This window comes from Vulpes lagopus, chromosome 20, assembly GCF_018345385.1.
Source record: "Vulpes lagopus strain Blue_001 chromosome 20, ASM1834538v1, whole genome shotgun sequence".
NCBI classification, from domain to species: domain Eukaryota; kingdom Metazoa; phylum Chordata; class Mammalia; order Carnivora; family Canidae; genus Vulpes; species Vulpes lagopus.
In genome coordinates this window covers 27,479,196-27,496,841 of record NC_054843.1, presented here as the reverse complement: position 1 = coordinate 27,496,841, position 17,646 = coordinate 27,479,196, and the positions used below count along the sequence as shown (strand labels likewise).

The following is a 17,646-nucleotide window of genomic DNA, read 5'->3' as shown; positions in this document are numbered from 1 at the left end:
GCATCTACTGAGATATTTATGAGGTTCTAGTCCTTCATTCTATTAATAAGGTATATTACATTAATCGATTGTTTCAGGGTGAAGACAACCATTCCTTTCTGAGACAAGCATACACAACTAGCGTCATACTTAATGGTAAAAGACTGAATGCTCTGCCCTATAATGCTGGTAAAAAGGCAAGATGTCTCCTTTAGACATCACTATTCAACACTGTACCAGAGAGTTCACTCAGTGCAATCAGGCCAGAAATATAAAGACACATAGATTGGAAAAGAGAAAGTTAAAACTCTCTATTCGCAGGCAACATTATCTTGTATGTAGGTAATTCTAAGAAGGCTACAGAAAAGCTACTAAGAAAGTTTAGAAAGGTTGCAGGATATAAGCTCAAATGTAAAAATTAATTGCATTTCTATATACTAGAAATAACCCCAAAATGAAATTTTAAAAATTCCACTTAACAATAGCAACTGAAAGAGTAAGAGACTTAAGCATAAATTTAATAGGGGTGCCTGGGTGGCTCAGCCGTTAAATGTTTGACTCTTGATTTTAGTTCAGGTCATGATCTCAGGGTCATGATATCAAGCTCCACATAGGGGTCCTGTGCTGGGTGTGAAAACTGCTTAAGATTCTCTCTCTCCCTCTCTCTCTGGTCCTATGCACTACCCCCACCCTGCTTGCTCTCTCTAAAAAAAAAAAAAAAAAGTCAATTTAACAACAGTCCAAATCCTATGCACTGAAAAACTACAAAACAATGTTTAGAGAAATTACAGAAAATCTAAATAAAGATGCATTCCATGTTCACGTATCTAAAAGAACCAATGTTGTTAAAATGGCAATTATACAAATGAACATTCAGAAACCAAATAATCCAGTTAAAAAATGAACAGAAGAAATGAACAGACATTTCCCCAAAGAAGACCTCCTGATGGCCAACACATACATGAAAAGATGCTCAACATCACTTATCATCAGGAAAATGCAAATCCAAACTACAATGAGATATCACCTCACGTTTATCAGAATGGCTAAAATCAACAACACAAAAAACAATTGGTATTCATGAGGATGTGGAGAAAAAGAACACTCCTGCTCTGTTGGTGGGAATGCAAACTGGTACAGCCACTGTGGAAAACGGTTTCTCAAAAAGTTAAAAATAAAACTACCCTACTATCCAGTAATTGCACTGGTAGGTATTTACCCCCAAAATACAAGGCACTAAATCAAAGGGATACATGCACCCCTATGTTTATGGAAGCATTATTTATAATAGCCAAATTATGGAAGCAGCCTGAGTGTTCACTGACTGGCAGATAGGTAAAAAAGATATGGGAGAGATATAGATAATGGAATATTATTCAGGCATAAAAAAGAATGATATCTTGTCATTTGCAATGGCATGGGTGGAGCCAGAGAGTTCAATGGTAAGTGAAATAAGTTAGAGAAAGACAAATACCATATGATCTCACTCATATGTGGAATTTAAGAAACAAAACAATCAAGTGAGTGACAAAAAAGAGAGAGAGGCGGAAGAGACAAAAAACAGACTTTTTATTGAGAGCAAACTGATGGTTACCAGAAGGCAGGTGGGTTGGGGGATGGGTGACATAGGTGATAGGATTAAGGAGTACACTTGTGATGAGCACTAGGTGATATATGGAATTGCTGAATCACTATATTGTACACTTGAAACTAATATAACACTGTATGTTAACTATTCTGGAATTAAAATTAAAAAAAAAAACATTCTTGGGATCCCTGGGTGGCGCAGCGGTTTGGCGCCTGCCTTTGGCCCAGGGCGCGATCCTGGAGACCCGGGATCGAATCCCACATCAGGCTCCCGGTGCATGGAGCCTGCTTCTCCCTCCGCCTGTGTCTCTGCCTCTCTCTCTCTCTCTCTGTGACTATCATAAATTAAAAAAAAAAAAAAAAAAAAAAAAAAAAACATTCTTATAAAAGAAAAAAAAAACGATGGCAAGTCTCCCCAAACTGATCTATCAGTCCCATCCCAGTATGCTTTTTTTTTTTTTTTTTGGTAGGAATTAATTCTAAGATATATATGAAATCTAAATAAGGATTTGGAATATCCAAAACAATTCTGAAAAAGAAGATTAAAGCCTTAGGACTTAACTACTTAACTTCTAGCCTTACTGTAAGGCTACAATAATCAACACAGTGTGATATTGGCAAAAAGACAGACACACAGATAATGAAATAGGATGAACCCAGAATAACTCTCACATTCATGGTCATCTGAATTTCAACAATTGTGCCACTGCAATTCAATGGGGAAGGAATGGTCTTTTTAACATATGATGCTGGAACATGTCAATAATCACATGCAAAAATAAATAAGTATAAATGTTTCAGAATTTACAAAAAAAAACCCTTAAAATCAATCATAGCTGGAATTATAAAACTAAAACTTCAAAACTTCTAGGAGGCATAGGAAAAAATCTTGTGACCCTAGATTAGGTAAAGAATTCTTAAATAGGACAATAAAGGAGCAATCCATTAAAAAACCAAAAAACGGAAAAATTGGACTTCATCAAATTCTTCAAGTCATAACTTAGATAAAAGACAAGCCCCAGAATAGAAGAAAATATTTACAAATCATATACATGATAAAGAAATAGTATCTAACATATTAAAACCCTGAGACCTAAAGAATAAGAAGATAAAATAATTTTTTTAACAGGCTAAAGATCTGAAGACATATCACCAAAGATACATGTTTATTTAGTAAACATACAAAAAGATGCTCACCATCTATCCCTAATAGAGAAATCCAAATAAAACCACAATGAGATTCCACTATACAACTCACTAGACTAGCTATAACTTTAAAAAAACTAAAAAATCCAAAGTTTGGCAGAATAGAGAGAAATTGAAACCCTTATACATTGTTGATAAGACTATAAAATGCCACAGCCACTTTGGAAAACAGCTTGGCAGTTTCTTAACAGCATACTCATATATTTAATCACATGACCCAACAATTTCACTCCTGGTATCTAACCAAGAGGAATGAAAACATGGGTCATTTGTGTGCAAATGTTTATAGCAGCATCAATCATAATAGCCAAAAACTGTAAACAATCCAAATATCTATCAACTGGTAAAGGGATAAGCTTAAAGTAGTAACCAAAATAAAATAAATAAAAATTAATAATTCATGCAATAAGGATAAACCTAAGAAACATAATGCTAGTGAAGGAAGCTAGATATAAAAGACATATTTTTATGATTTTGTTTATATGTAAAATGTCTAGAAAAGTCAAAATTATATAGACAGAAAGCAGGTCATCTCCTGGGACAGCAGAAGGGAACAGAAACTGACTGCAACAAGCATGAAGAAACTTTAGAGTGATAAAAATGTTCTACAGCTAGACTGTGGTGATGGTTGCACATCTAAACAAATTGACTCAAAATCATCATACTGAATGCTTAGAATGGGTGAATTGTGTAGTACGTAAACTATACCTCAATAAGGCCATAAAAAAATAAAAAGGATACACTCTACATAGAACCACAAATTGTTTTAAAATGAAACCGAGGTTAAAATAAATTGCCATTTCTCCCATTATTTAAAATAATCATCATAAAGATAAACCTAATGTGTAACAATTACTCTTTGGAGAATGCAGAAGTAGTTTTAAGATGACTATTCACCTGTCTCATATACTGCTGGTGGAAGGGTAAAATGGTACAACCGCTAAAGAGAACAGTTTGGGAGTTCCTTAAAAGTTAAATAGATAATTACCATATAACCCAGAAATTCTGACCCCTAAGGTATAAATAGAAAAGAAATGAAAACATATGTCCATGAAAAAAATCTGTATATGCATGCTCATAACTGCATTATTCATAATAGCTAAAACCTGGAAACAATCTAAGTGTCCATCAGATGAATGGGCAAACAAAATGTGATATGCTCAATACAAAAGATAACATCCAGCCAATGAAAAGGGATGAAGTACTGATAAACACTACAACACAGATGAACCTTGAAAATTACTATACTGAGTGAAAGAAGCCAGTCACAAAAAAAAACATGTACTGTATGATTCCATTTATGTGAAATGTCCAGAACAGGCAAATTCAAAAACAGAAAATAGATTCACAGCTGTCTAAGGACTGGGAGTGGGGAAGGATAGGCATGGGTAGTGACTGCTAATGGGTGTGGGATTCTTTGTAGGATCATAAAAATGCTCAAAAATTAGATGGTGGTGTTGGTTGCAAACCTGCATGACTATAAAGAACAGTTGAAACTGATGAATTTTATTGTATGTGAACTGTATCTCAATAAATTTATTTAAAAAGATGATTATTGTGCTCACTTCAACTACTAAAATCGGAACAATACAGAGAAGATTAGAATGGCTCCTGCAGAAGGATGACACGCAAATTCGTGAAACGCTCCATATTAAAAAAAAAAGATGGATTATTAACCTAGGATTTATTAAAATATCAAAAATAATTTCAGAGTAAAATTCTGGATTTCTAATCTTGTTTCTTTGCTTTTCAGCATATCTAACATTTACTTACACAAGTATGTTCATGTTTAGTTCATTGTGGCTAAATATAAATCACTTCTAAAAAATCAACTGCATTTTTACACACTAGTAACAAACAGAAAATAACATTTTAAAAACATCCAACAAAAGGGGCACCTGGGTGGCTCAGTCCTTAAGCATCTGCCTTTGGTTTAGGTCATGATCTCATGGTCCTGGGATTGAGCCCCACAGGGGCTCCCTGCTCAGAGGGGAGCCTGTTTCTCCCTCTCCCTGTGTCCTTCCACCCTGCTTGTGTTCTCTCTTAGTATCTCTCTCTAATAAATAAATAAAATCTTAAAAAACAAAAACAAAAAACAATCCAACAACAAAACATACCTGAAGAATAAAAGTTAACTTGAAAATATATTGGAAGACATTAAGTACAACCAAAATAATGGGAGGACATACCATATTCATGATAGAAAGACTCAGTATCACAAAATCACAATTCTGTGATAAATTTAATGCAATGCCAATCAAAGTCCAAAAGGTTTTATAAGTGGAGTAGCAAAAGCCCAAACAGACAAGCCATCCAACCAGAAACAGAATAGAGTAGGGAACTTGCTGTATCTACACTAAGATTTATTATAAAGCTGTACTAATGAAATTAGTGTGCTTCCAGAAAAGAGGCATACTGACTGCTAGAGAAGAAACACACCTTCATATAGAACAAAAACAATATTTCACAAAGGTCACAACACTGCAGATCACTAAAGGAAAGAGGAATCATTCAACAGTGCTGAACAAACTGGTTATTTTTTGTGGAGGGGGGGGAAGAAATTGGATCCCTCCTATGTAACACATAAAAAATAAATTCCATAGGGATTAAAATTTTAAATAGAGAAGACAAGTCTTTAATTTTTTTTAAGATTTTATGTATTTATTCAGTAGAGGCTCAGAGAGAGAGAGAGAGAGAGGCAGAGACACAGGCAGAGGGAGAAGCAGGCTCCCCGTGGGGAGCCTGATGCAGAACTGAATTCCAGAAACCTTGGATCATGACTTGAGCTGAAGGCAGAGACACTCAACCACTGAGCCACCCAGGTACCCCAAGTCTTTAATATTTTTAAATAAAACATAAAGGACTATCATTATGAACAGAGTATGGAAGGTTTAAAACTTAAAACACAGAAAGGGCTAACTATAAATATATGAATAATAAATTCAACTACATTATCATTAAAAACTTCCATTCATCAACAAATACAACAAGAAAAAATAAAGAAGATTAAATACAATACCACCAAGCACATTGCCAAAAACAAAAGAAACGAAAAAAACCACTACAGTATCCAGAATGTATGTATGTGTGTATGTCCTTTAACATTTTATTTAGAAATAGGAAAAGCGGGGATCCCTGGGTGGCACAGCGGTTTGGCGCCTGCCTTTGGCCCAGGGTGCGATCCTGGAGACCCGGAATCGAGTCCCACGTCAGGCTCCCGGTGCATGGAGCCTGCTTCTCCCTCTGCCTGTGTCTCTGCCTCTCTCTTCTCTGTGTGACTATCATAAATAAATTTAAAAAAATTAAAAATAGGAAAAGCGTAGGGGTGCCTGGGTAGTCACTTGGTTAAGCATCCAACTCTTCAGCTCAGGTCATGATCTCAGGGTCAGGAGATCGAGCCCTGTGTAGGACTCCATGCTCAGTGGGGAGTTTGCTTCAGATATTCTTCCTCTCCTGCTGCTCCCTCTGCTCACACGTACACACTCTCACTCTCTAAAATAAATAAATAAAATATTTAAATAAAAATAAAAATAGGCAAAATACAAAAAAGTATCCCTGATGAAGGGTGTCAGGGTCTGAGCAGGATGAGGCAGGTACCCAAGCTGGAAAGGAGGGAAGAGTGTGACATGGGAGTCAGAGCCCAAACTTTGGCAGAGTGGTATGGGTTAAGCAGGACCTGCACAACAGATGTCAATGACTGATCACGGGGAGGAGAGTGCCCACAAAAAGATGCACTGGACTGGACCTGTAGGAATTGACATAGGGTTGAAGGGGGCTTCCGCATGAAGGGTCTTCAAAACTTAAGAATTTGGGGAGGCGAGTGCAATGAATATGGCATGAAGATTACATACAGTGAGACCGGTCCAATAAGTAAATTTAGGTTAATAATAGGCAAGTTTCTCACTATTGGAGAAGGGGATATATAAAAAAGGAAGAAAATGTGATTAAACTCTATAGTGTAGGAATGAAACTGGAAGTAGCAGCACGATTGATGAATGACACGTCAAAAAGACACAGAAGCCAACCTTAAAGGAATCCCATTGGCTGAATCTGGGCAAGATGAGCATCAAAATAAGTAACAACAGTAACTGATTATAGCTCACTGAATACAAGACAGAATCATGAATTTGTACTGATATAATTAATTAAAGTTTGATGAGGAAGGAGATCGTCACACAGTCTTAGAGCACTTCCACACAAAACAATTATTAAACAGAGGGAAAATGAGTGATTTCACAAGAGAGAAACGTGACAGACACCATCTTCATCATGTAATCAAGTTAACATAAACACTAATGCGTCAAAATGAAAATCATGTGTCACCTGATAAGATACTAAGAGAAGACACAGCATAACGTCTGAGATATTCCTGCCAAATATTCATAACTTGCATGTAATCATTAGGAAGCAGCAGACAAATCTAAAGGAAGAGAGTTCTACAAAATAAGTGGCCTATGCAGTATAGTCTTGGAAAGTGCCAAGGTCTTGAAAGTCAAACAAAGACTGAAGAACTGTTCCAGATTGAAGGAGACTGAAAGGATGTGACAAGTAAAATGAAGGCGTGCTTCTAAACTAGATCCTTTTGCTATAAAGGACATTATTGGGACTACTTGTGAAAATTGAATGAGATCTGAGGATTAGATGGTAGTAATGCATCAATGTTAATTTCCTGATTTTGATGGCTTTATTGTAGCTTATAGGACAATGTCCTTGTTTGTAGGAAATATACGCTCATTTATTCAAGGGTGATGAGGCATCACATCAAATCTTCACGGGAAAAATTTTTCTTTCTTATGTTGTTACTTAAAATTGAAAAAAATTAGAAATAAATATATTTAATGCATAGTTTTAAGTACATACTGGACAAAAGCCATAAACGAGCAATTCATGAAAGTAAAACACCAATGGTGAGTAATCACATGAAAAGATGTTCAATCTCATTAGCAATCAGAGAAAAGCAAATGAAGACATAGTAAAGATGCCGTTTTGTAGCTACAATATTGGAAAAAGTTAAGTGGCCTGAGATTTCCAAGTTTTGGCAATGATTTGGTTAACTGGGAGCTTCTGTGGTGTTATTAGTGGTATATAAACCACTAATTTGTGGTCCAATGACTTCGGAAAACAATTGGCATTAATTTGTATAACTGTTTAATAAACTCATATAAGTAATCATAATTCTCTATACCTCTACTCTTAGGTATATATTCTAGAGTCTTACACATGTGCACCAGAACATACATAAAAGAATTCAGACATAAGCAATAATTGTAATAGCAAAAACATACCTGTATCAGTGTACAGAAGTACACCAATCTCAATATAGATATGTCAAAAACAAAACAGGCATACAGAAACATCCAACAGAACAAAAATCCAGATGTCTACCAATGGCACAATAAATAAATTCAGACAATGGAGTATTACTCAGCAGTAAAATAAATGAATTGCAAACTACATACAATAAATAGATTTCAAAGAACCATAATGAACAAAAAAGGCAAGTTTCAGGCAACTATGCACCCTTTTTTATAAATCTTTACAAAAAGTAAAATTAAACAGCATATTACTTAAAGATCCATGTGATAAAACCAGTATTATTAAAAACTAAGTGATAAACACAAAATTGAAGACTGATTAGGGAGTCAGGGAAGGCATTAAGGGCAGCGCCATGGGCAAGAAGGGATATATGCTAATAGATGCACACTTTCTCAGTCAAGATCTGGTTGGTGGATTCTTGCTGGATCATTTTAATATTATGCTTTATAATATAAATATATTTCTATTTGCATAATAAAAAATAAGCTGCCACGTTGTGGCAAAATAGAGTTTTACTTTGACAAGAATATAGTTTTAGGTGAGCATCGTAATTTGCAGACTTGAACAAATGCTAATTGCTGGGTAACAGATTTTCCTAAATCTCTTTTTCAAAACAAAATAAAGGAGGGTATAAGAAATACACTCCAAAGAACTGGAAAGTAGACTTGTAGATAAAAACTTAGAGCTCAGTCAACCAAAAAATGAGGCCAATTCATATCTACCATCAATTTGGTCTTAAAACTAGCATAAATGCTTGCTTAATCACTCCAAATTTGCAGAACTCTCTCATGGGAGTTGATCATTTTGCAAAAATTACTTAACATGAGAAATAGGCAAACTGAAGTAATTCAATATACTCCAGGTTCTGACCAAACAGTATTTCCCCTCTAATTATAAACATTTCCCCTCATTGATCGCATAGGCTAGTGGTCATATACTCACCCTGATTGGCCAAAAGTGTAATAAGAAAAGCCTAACCCATCCTTAAGAGCAAAACTGTCTTGCCCAATAAACAATTCCTTATATTTATTTTACGATACTGTTATCTGAAAAAACCCATGATAATTCAATATTCTCAACAACCTTGCATTGTAGGTAGGGCACATTATTACCAAGCAACATCTATGTCATGCAGCATAATATTATTAAAAGTTTAAAAATAAGTTAGAAATGTGAATGTTCTAAATCAAATTTTCTTTCTATTTATTGAGTACCTATAATGTAAAAGGTACTTTATAAGGTGTTTCTCAGCATTTTACGTGATACATACAGATTGAAAATCTTAGCTATGGGCAGCCCGGGTGGCTCAGCAGTTTAGTACCGCCTTCAGCTCAGGGCCTGATCGTGGAGACCCTGGATCGAGTCCCATGTCAGGCTCCCTGCATGGAGCCTGCTTCTCCCTCTGCCTGTGTCTCTGCCTCTCTCTCTCTCTCTCTCTCTCTGTGTGTGTGTGTATGTCTCTCATGAATAATTAAATAAAATCTTTAAAAAAAAAGAAAATCTTAGCTATGTGCTGCATCCTCACTAAATGCAAACAAATATATAATCTGGTTTAAAAACCATCTTGGACTAATTCCTCTTCAAAAGAAAAGCCATTTATCCTGATATAAAATAGCAATTCTTTTCCTGGCTTGGGTCACTACTGAATATTATGCCTGAGTCTTAATTAGGTTGCATAATACTGAGGAAATTGGGATGGAGACCATACTTGGTTAACAATACAACATCCTTTAGAGGAATTGTTGCATCATGCTATAGAGGGAATGAACAAAAACTAAATCCACACCATTGGTCCTTGTGGTGTATTTCACTTTTTATGTATATTTTTGACACAAGTTGGGGCTTCAGGAATGAGGTATTGATTGAAAGAATAAATATACTTCTCACACAATTTCTGAAACGACTACAGTGGCCACTAAATAAATGCTCAGTATATAAATGCTTCTTTCATTAGTCTATTTTAAAATTACCTCCAATACTTCCCTTGTATTTGTTCAATGGAACATAAAAAAATCCCTCTCCGTATACACTTTATTTCTCCATTTCCTATTCTTTCCCTATTTTTTTAATTTATATTCTTTTAAAAGGCATGCCCTGTTATTAATGACCAATGTCATCCTTTTAAAATATATATATTGATCCATCTTCAAGAAATACGTATATTCAATTGTTTATTTTACATCTCCATCTGACATCCATCAATTGTTTATTTGACATCTGAGATTTAACATGTCAATAACTGAGTCCCTCTTCTTCCTAATCTCAGATTATATCAATTCCATCTTCTAACTGTTCAGGCCAAAAACCTGGCTGCCATCCTAGATGCCTCTCCTCTTCCCACAGGCTACATCCAATTTGTCAGCAAAGTCTGTAGGGTTTGCCTTGGAAATATCTACATCCAACTACTACTTACTGCCCCCATTTAAATCACCATCATATCTCCTGGATTATTACAACAGCTTTCTGACTGGTTTCCTTGTTTCTGTTTTTAATGTCTTTTGGTTTACTTAACACAACTGCCAAAAGTGATTCTGTGAACACGTTTTATTGTGTCATTCCTTTGCTCCCCACTCTGACCTCACTTAATGTGACTCTCCCTCATTCACCCACAGGGGCTTTGACTAGAATATTCTTCTTCTAGAGAGCTGTAAGTATCACATCAAATCAGCCTTTCCTTAAGTTATCTCCTAGGCAAGATAAGATGTTCCCTGAACATAATCTAAAATTTCATACACCCCTGCCCCAGACCTTCCACACTCCTTTCTCTGCTTCAGTCTCTACTTAGCACTGTTTGTAAGATATCATGAAGTTGAATTGTTGCATACTGTTTGTCTATCTCATGAATAAAATGTAAGCATCAAGGGGGCCATAATTATTCCCTTTTCTAGTCACTGCTCTATCCTTAAGACAGAGAATAAATGGAATACAGTAGATACTCAATAAACATATGTCAAATGAATCAAGGCATGACTGTCTATATTCTGTGATTCCATAAGGAAGGAAGCTTGCAAAAATTAAAAAAACTGCGACCTTCCCTAGCTGTGTCATCCACTGCAGCAGCCCTCTAAAAGACATACCCACCCCCCCTTCTTACTTGCTGGTAAAACACTCTTTCTCTTAGGAGGTAAATCCTGATTAGGTCAAGCCACTAAGACAAGTATTATTTACTTTGCCAATCAGGGGTTTAGGCACGGGCATATGATGCAATTGCAACCAATAAAGTTTACTAGGAAATGTTTTTCTTACCAAAAAAAAAAAAAAAAATAGCATGGAAAAATGGCCACCTTGCAACCAAAGATTACAAAAAAGCAGCAGAGTAGAAAACTGGAAAATACCCTGTGCGTTCTTGTTAACACCATTAGGACAATTAATTACCTCTATTCTAAACTTCATGTTGCATAGGGTATTTATCCCTCGTTTAAGTTAGTTTAGTAAGCTCTTCAATTACTTATATTTTAATTCACATAGAAAAAAGTTAAAAATAGTTACACAGTTTCCTGCAATGTGTTAATCCAACTAAAATGAAGATAGATGTCAGGTGTTTTTCCCCTTTTCTATGCTGCAGGCCTACAGAACATGTCATATGACAATAAGACAAGACCTCTTAATATGAGTCATACTTTCTCACAGGAATTAATTTATAAACAGTGTGTTCCTAATTAAGAGTTGAAAATAAACATATGACCAAGGCAAAGGCAATCCAAATATAGAGCTTTGAAATAAATGGCAAAATGTACTCAAAATCACGATCTGCCTAACTGGATTCTACAGAACTATCAGTATTTACTCAAAGGAAGGAAGAAAGGGAAGGGAAGAGAGAGGAAGTTAGGTGGTAAGGAGGGACGTGGGAGGTCCCGTGGCCAAACAAAATTAGGACGTGATGAATTAAACATAAATAATTACACTTCCTTTGTGTGTGTACACACATTGGAAGGCAGGTGGGGGACACCATCTCAAATGTTCCCCTTCATCTTTGAAGTAATCCTAGGTTTGAAGGGAAGCCGGGTTTCATGACTCAGTAATGGGTTGAGTCCAAGACTAAAAGTCATCAGATTTTGGTTTTTTACTCAAAGCCAAACCATTAGTCAGTAACAAAGCCAAAGCTTTATCTATCCAAGACTCTAACTTAACTCTTCAAGTTCTCACTGTACGAACCTATCAAACTACAGTGCTTTCTCATAAAAGTCTTATAAGGTTGGAAAATTTCTACAAATTAAAATTCCTATACCATTAAATAGCTTCTTTTAGACATACTGATCACCAAACAGAAGATACAGAAAATTAACTTTATAAAGGAGAAACTCAACTCTATACTTAATATGATACCTATAATATGTGGTAACTATTTACTTACCAATCCCTTATTAGCTGTCACTTTGAAAAATTACTGGATGAATTATGTTATGGCTCTGAAAAAAATTATTGCAGGATGGTGGGAAAAGTAGAGATTTCCTTTAAAATCTTCTCAGTATATGTAACAATAGTAAAAAAAAAAAAGCATTAAAAATTATTCTGTGGTAATACTTGAGAAAGCATTCATGAGTCAATTTAACTGAGGACTTTAGTCCTGAGAGTATATCTGATCATGGTAAGGTTGACCATCTATTGACAATCCTGCCTACTCCTGCTTTCCCTGCTTCTCCTTTGGGTCACTCTCAGGCAATGAAGCAGAAAGGAAAGCAGAAACATGAAATAAAGACTGGATTAAAAGTACAGAGCCATAAAATTGGATGCTGTCTTAGTTCATTCAGGCTGTTATAACAATACTATGGACTGAGTGGCCTATAAACAACAAAAATTTATTTCTCAGAGTTTTGGCAGCTGGTAAGTCGAGGACCCTGGTACATGCAAGCATGGCATTCAGGGAGAATCTAGCTTTCTTGTTCATATATATGGCTATCTTTCCACGATATCAAAGATGGCAGAAAGAGAAAGGGATCTCTCTCAGGCCTTTTTTATATGGGAACTCATCCCACTGTGAAGCCTCCTCCTTCATAATCTGATCACCTCCCAAAGTTTCTACCTCCCGATACCACCTCCTTGGGGGTTAAAATTTCAACATATGAATTTTGAGGGGAAAATAAACATTCAGACCATAGCAGATGATATGTAAAAATGTGTTTTTCAAATATAAATTAAGTGCTATTTGGACTATAGGAGATTCAGAATATTTTATCTTATCTTAAGTCAACTAAACATTATACAAACGGGGAAAAAGGTATTGATTCCAAAATTCCAACATTAAATATTACATAAAAAAAAATTCAGGCTATATTTCTTATAAGTACTCATGGCCATGTTCAAAAGGGTATCTATGGACTAATAAGAATAACTAAACCTTACTGTGTCAAGAATGACATTCTTTCAATTCTCAAAACAACCCTATAAAGTTACCCCATTTTACAGATGAGAACACTGAGCCTTAGGAGGTAAGATGATTGATCCAACGTCAATAAAGTAGGTGGCAGAGTTAGGATTCACACTTGTTCAAAACACCACACCACAGTGTCTCAATTCTTGTCAAATTCAGTCTATTAACTATAAACACTGCTTTGACTCTAATGTGGTTTCCTAAAGATTTTAAAGAAATCTCAAATATACTTCTATACTTAAATGACTCTCAACATGGAATGCAAGTTTTTTTTAACATTTTTTCATGATTTCTTTGTTTTTTAAGACTTTATCCATTCATGATAGACAGAGAGAGAGAGAGAAAGGCAGAGACACAAGCAGAAGGAGAAGCAGGCTCCGCGCCGGGAGCCCGATGCGGGACTCAATCCTGGGACTCCAGGATCGCGCCCTGGGCCAAAGGCAGGCGCTAAACCGCTGAGCCACCCAGGGATCCCCTGAATGCAAGTTTTTTAAACTAAGTTTTAGAATTCCAGTACAGTTAACATAGTGTTATACTGGTTTCAGGTATACGATACAGTAATTCAACAATTCAAGTGTGTGTGTGTGTGTGTGTGTGTGTGTGTGTGTGTGTGTGTGTGTGTTTAAAGACTTTATTTGAGACGGAAAGAGAGAGAACACACATGCACTGGGGGAAGGGGGAGGGAGAGGCAGAGAATCTCAGGCAGAGACTCCACACTAAGCTGGAGCCCAATGAGGGGCTTGATCTCAAGATACCAAGCTCATGGCCTGAGCCAAGAGTTGGACACTTAACTGAGCCACTGAAGTGCCCTATTTTAGGAATGCAAGTTTTAAAACCTACTCTTTGGAGGGTTAATTCCCAGCCATTATAATTAACTAGATGGCAAATAAATGCTACTTTTTTACAATCGTCCTAAGTCATATATTATCTCACTTAATCACTATTTATAAAACAGATACTATTCATCCTTACAGATGAAGAAACTAAGGCTCAGAGCAATGGAGTGACTTGCCCAAAGTTATAAAACAGGTAAGGGGTAGACTAAGGATTCAAATTCAAGTCGCTGTGCTTCTATAATGTACTTCACAAACCACTACTGAATAAAGTCTCCACAGTGTCCAACCAATTGCCCTAGTCAATCCAGCTCCTGATCATTTCAGAAAAGACTAGCAGTCTGTTTTTAAATTATTGGCCAAATTTTCTGTACCTGGAGCTGAACAAATATAATTACTAGTCTTTGCCTCTTTAAATAAAAATAGATCTCTAGGGTAGTCTGGTTTCTGGCAATTTCTATAAACAAATTCACCAAATATATCGCTTTTGTTACTACCATGGCATAAGCACCCTGAATTTTCCTTACTGGAATAAAGCCTATTAAGTCTTCTTGCAGGAAAATTTCTAGGACTTTTGTAAGTATCAAAATGCTGAGGAAATGTTGATACTTTAAAATAAATCTTGACCCAGTAAGAACTGGCACTAGGCCTTTTATTTTCTTGCAGTCAGCAAAACTACAAACCTATAAAAATTCAAATAGTAGTTAAGGGCATGCATTTTGAAGTACTTGCATATGTGGTGAGTCACTTGACAACTCATACTTTATACTGAAAACTTTTTTAACCTGGATATGTAGGCAGAAATCACTTTAAACCTGTAAGTACTATGCAATGGAAAAAAAAAAAAAAAAAGCAAGTCCATTTGGGGTGTTACCAATTGTTTTCTCTGACAACTGTCTTCCTTAGGGGAAAAAAAAGAGTATTATTACTGGTTCTTCTGTACCTTGTTTTATTTATAGTTCAGACACATGCAGAAGCTGCTGTTTCTAACCCTGTATTAATCTAGATCTTTGGAAAAATCAAATGAAGGCCAATTTAATCACTCAACGAAAATAAGCATGTGTGTATGGGGAGAGCTCAGTTGAAGGAAGTAGAGAGAACTGGGTCAGTAGGTGGCAGATGGTAACTGGTTCAAACTTGAAAAGAGTTCAAAAGCGTGGAGCAGAGTTTGTGAAAACTCAAGTGGAAGAGAACCAAAAAAAGAAAAATGCAAAATGTGTGGAAGAGTGGTCCTAATTTAGAAGGGTATGCTATTGAGTAAAACAGTAGTCATCCAAAAACCTATTTTATTTCTTTTGGAACACACAGAATTAACAATATTGTCAATAAAACATTGTCTTTCTAAAAGATTACACCGGTGACAACAAACGTTATTTCCTCATTCATTCTGCACAATATTCCTTTGATGTAGATTATGTCCTCATTTTACAGATTAGGAAACTGAGGCTCAGGTTAAACAGTCTGTTTGATGAGCTGTAGTTCAAATATAAATCTTATGTCTCTAAGACCAGCATTTTTCCTATCACTGTATTAAACTGTGGCCACGGTAGGACTACTCTTTGTATCTACACAAGGGGTAAAAGAAATACAGTTAACCCTTGAAAAACACTTTGAACTGTGTATCTTTCAAAAAATATATTGGAAAATTTTTTGGAGAATGCAATAATTTGAAAAAAACAGATGAACCATGTAACCTAGAAATATGAAAAAAAATAAGAAAAAGATATTATAAGACTACAGTATATAATACATATAACATATAAAATATGTGTTAATAGACTGTTTATGTTATCAGTAAGGCTTCCAGTAAACAGTAGCCTATGAGTAGTTAAGTTTTGGAGGAGTCAAAATTAGAGAATTTTGATTCTGTCAGGGACCAGTACCTGTAACTCCCGTGTTGTTCAAGGGTCAACTGCATATCGTTTATATATATATATATATATATATATATATATATATATATATATATATATATATATAACAAAGAAACAACTATTTCTGCCTTCTCTCAGGCTACACTACTGCAAAAGACTTAAAAGCTAAGGAAACAGCATTCTGTAGTCACCAGACTAGGTTGAAATTGTATGTAACTTTCCAACAAATGCTGCTCACCCTTAACAGAAACTCACGGGCTGACTTTCAGAATTTTTGTCTGTAACATTAACATAAAATCAAAGGATCAAATTTTTAGTCACCATTAAAAAAAGGCTAAATATTTTCTACTATGGCCTAGGTAATGAAATAACGGCTCCATACACTCACGATCTAAAATATATCTGGGTGGCCTGTAAGGGTAACTTCTCAAATCTAGTTAGTTGCCAAAGGAATAGTATCCAAATTGCACATCATATTTTGTCATGAGTAAGGAACACTCAGAAACCATAATCACTGCCTCATGCTTAATAAACTCAGTCTCTGGTACCAATTTGTGTTATCAACATCTGAGCATTTAAATACACAAGACCATATGATACCATATTTTCAGAATCTACAGATAATGATTGTATTCATGGTTCAAGATGCTGGTCCTACAATACTATTTCCTCCCTGAACCTCAACCCTATCTCTCTTTCAACTAATTCACAGCTATATCCCAGATATACATGATACCTAGATTTTGTTTTGGAGAGAAAAAAAAAATCTCTGAAAATCAGAAACTTATTCCATTTCTAGATGCTGTTCTTAGCACCAGAACTATACCCTACCCCAATTAAAAAAAAAAAAAAATTCATCATCCCAATTTCAGTCTCATATAGAATGTCCACTAGCCAGGTAAGCTATTTAATTTTAAATACTCCTAGGAAATAGAATTGACAGGGATGGGGTCACCTCTGAGAAATTTATGGAAATCTGTGAGATGATGCCCTTCAAAAAATGTATTTTACTCCATGTAATTCAATATGATGAATTAAGGATCAATTTTGGAAAGTTGTTAACAAAACTTTCAAATTCATTCATCTCTGAAATTGTTGGATTCCACGCAGGTAATTTATTACTTTCACCAAAGGCATCTCTATTTTCCTTCTTGTTTCAGATGAATTGTAAAGAGACTTATTACAGTAAACATACAGCTAACATATTAAATCAATCTTGCCATTAGTAGGGTGAGGAACATTAAAACAACATTCTATACATTTTACATGAAGAAAAGAAACTTATATAGTCCACAAAATGTAGTTTGAGAACTATTACAAATGCTTAGATTACATTTTGGAACCTACAAATTGCTAACACACATACTGTCATTTCATCTTCACACAAACCACACGTAGAAATTGTTGCAGCCTAAGCTTAAGGAACTTGTGTAATACAGGTGAATTTGTATCCTTTTCTTAATTGTTTCCTTTTTTCTTT

At 35.4% G+C, this 17,646-nt stretch overlaps 1 protein-coding gene and 1 non-coding gene across 2 annotated transcripts in view; one reads left to right on the top strand and one right to left on the bottom strand.

The window, feature by feature from the left end:
* NRIP1 (nuclear receptor interacting protein 1) overlaps positions 1–17,646 on the bottom strand; it is a 94,176-nt gene that overhangs the window by 50,740 nt on the left and 25,790 nt on the right. The window lies entirely within an intron of this gene.
* LOC121479607 lies at positions 4,320–4,428 on the top strand. Its single transcript, XR_005984769.1, has one exon. It is a non-coding gene; the product is annotated as a U6 spliceosomal RNA (small nuclear RNA).